Source organism: Chiloscyllium plagiosum, chromosome 20, assembly GCF_004010195.1.
Source record: "Chiloscyllium plagiosum isolate BGI_BamShark_2017 chromosome 20, ASM401019v2, whole genome shotgun sequence".
NCBI classification, from domain to species: domain Eukaryota; kingdom Metazoa; phylum Chordata; class Chondrichthyes; order Orectolobiformes; family Hemiscylliidae; genus Chiloscyllium; species Chiloscyllium plagiosum.
The window spans coordinates 40257417-40260041 of record NC_057729.1 but is presented as its reverse complement, the minus strand read 5'-3'; the positions used below and the strand labels follow the sequence as shown (position 1 = coordinate 40260041).

Sequence of the window (2625 nt, the reverse complement as noted above, 5' to 3'; positions counted from 1 at the left end):
GAAATGAGGAAACTGGTGAAGTCCACATTGATGCCCTGGGGTTGAAGTGTTCTGTGCCTACCTCATTGAATGGTGAAGGCTGGTGCAGCGGAAGGAAAAGATAAGGGGATTGCATCCAAGAACTTGGGAAGAGTTGCGAGCAGAAGTTTGGGAAATGAAACTAGCACAGTCAACAGTCTTATCAATCATGGTGGAAGAGAATTGAGGATAAAATAAGACATATATTGGAGCAAGTGGTACGAAAGATAACAACATCAGAGTTGAAGTGACGAGAGAATGTGTCTTGGATACATCTGATTTCCAGCTTTTTTGATTTATTTTAGATTTTTAACATGTATGGTAATTCACTTTAATAATCATACCTTATCCTTTTAAAGCAAACAGGACATTTTGGTGTTCTATTAGTATGTGAAGCATAACTGTCTCTGTGGTACATTTCTACATCAGAAAGACTGGCTTAGCTTCACTGAACAGTTTCAACTATATAAGGCATCTTATCTGTTTGTGTAGATTTCCTTGTGCTAATATGCCAAAATTCAGTGTACTACAAGCTATTTGGCAGGAATCCAGTCAGCATTTTATTTCCTTGTATGGACAAATGCCTGGAATGGGAGGGGAGGGAGCTTAAACAGCTGTCACTAGACATTGGATGGTGTGAACACATGACTTGTACATCAGCTTAAGCAGAGCAAAAACTGGCATTGCTCTGGTACTTTAGACTTGAAGAAAATCTTGTATTTCTCACTTTTTTTTGAATACAGGTAAGAAATATTTATAGATATAGTATCCATGGATATCGCTGTGAATTATCAATATTTAGCACTTTCTAGCTGTTATAGCGAATCAGGCGAATTTTTAAGTTGAGAAACTGCAGTCTTATGTCAGTTTGCCAAAAATGCCTCTTTAGAGGAAGTAATACCAAAGTTAACTTTTCAGGACAACTCATAGACTTGTAAAAGAGGACAACAATAAGTACATAAATAGAAATGTTTTTTTTAAGTGAGATTAGCAAAACATTTTTACTACAAAATCAGATCTTTGACTTAAACTTGAGAAATGTTTGGGCAGAAACAATAAAGTTTAAAACCCATGGGTAGTTGAGAAGTTTGTTAGTCTGGATAAGCTGTAAATTCATTCATTTATTAATTATTGGTTTCACTTTGTATAAACTTCTCATTGGAGAAGATTTCCTCTGTTCCTTATATGGTGACATCAAAAGACAACAGGAAGATTTCTTTTGCAGCAAGGTTGTTAATATACTTCTGACGATGCTTGATACTGTTTTCACGGGACTTTTCCTTCATTGTGTAGAATAATTAGTTAACCTTCCAACTTGAAGGTTGCAGATTTATGTAAAAAGATAAAGTTATTAATTGGTTTTTAGTATGTTGTCAGCCTCTACTGTTTTAAATGCTGAAAACCCTTAGTGTGTAATCCCATGAGACTGCTGTGTAGTTAGTGATCACTACATTCTTTAGGATTAAAAAAAAACTGCACATTTGACAATGTTACAGCAATGTTATCTCGAGGCATTGGTCTGGTAATCAGTTTAAAGCCAGAGACTATTGCTTGCATTCCTAAGCTTCCGAGTAGCATAAACATTTCATTGCAAAGAGTGGTTAGCTTGTTAAATGAACTGTGAACTTTTGGGTAAATTTGACTGGAGCAGTTTCTAAGCTGGGTAACAAGATTTCAAAATGGCTAAGAGTGAAAAAAAACTTTATTGGATCTAGTGAAAAGCATATTAACTTTATTCTGAGCAAGGGTTAACATGAAAATATTAGCTGAACAAAATGGAATAAATGGGAGTTGGTTTCAAATATTAATCAAAGTCAAAATAACAAAAACAACTTGTACTTGGGAATAGCATTGCTTTATAGCAATAAAAGCTGCAGCGTTTTAAGATTTAAAAGATTCTATATACAATTAGATAAAAGCCATTGCACTACAGTTTACATTCATTGCAAGTCCTAAAGCGATTTTTATTTTTTAAAAGCAAAACTAAAAAATGTTATAGATACTCACCAAGTCAGACAGCATCTGTGGAGAAAGCAAGTGTTAATCTTGTAAACTGATGACTTTTTTTTAATCAGAACACCATTGTTGTTCTCTTTGAAGACATTGACGACATTAAGGTTCAGTTTTGATAGACCCTATCTCGGCACCAAGCTTACACGGTGGGTAGATGGTTAGGACCATATTCACAAGGATGCCAAATAAGATTGATCTTCTAGTGTGTGGAACAGTAAGATTAACAATCCATATGTTGACCAATTAAAGTACGATTTTAATAGATGGTAATAGAGAATACATTGGCAGATTTCTCAGCTAATAGGAGAAAAGGGGGAATCACTAAATTGCTCAATTTCAGTGGCAAATTTGAGCACTGTACGGAGTTCATTAAACAGTGTAAAGAAATTATTTGCAGCTATAAATTCAAATATCATATGTCATTTATGTATCAGAAGAATTGGCTGTTATGTATCAACAGGATTGGCTGTTGCAGGTTCCAGGATTTAAATGTTTTAGTAGGGTCAGAGGTGGGGGTAAAAGAGGGGGAGGTGTGGCATTGCTTGTCAAAGATAGTATTACAGTGGTGGAAAGGACGATGGATGAGGACTTGCC

The 2625-nt window shown here is 35.2% G+C and overlaps 1 protein-coding gene across 2 annotated transcripts in view; it reads left to right on the top strand.

Annotated features, from left to right (window-relative positions):
* Window positions 1-2625, top strand: part of LOC122560196 (myosin regulatory light polypeptide 9) — a 50371-nt gene that overhangs the window by 4586 nt on the left and 43160 nt on the right. Inside the window, exon 1 of one of the 2 annotated variants that reach the window (XM_043710595.1) lies at window positions 631-761. The exons of the other annotated variant lie outside the window; for it this stretch is intronic. The gene's annotated coding sequence lies outside the window, so the exon portion shown is untranslated. Of the gene's footprint in view, window positions 1-630; window positions 762-2625 lie in introns of those variants that run through there. 2 annotated transcript variants of the gene reach the window in all.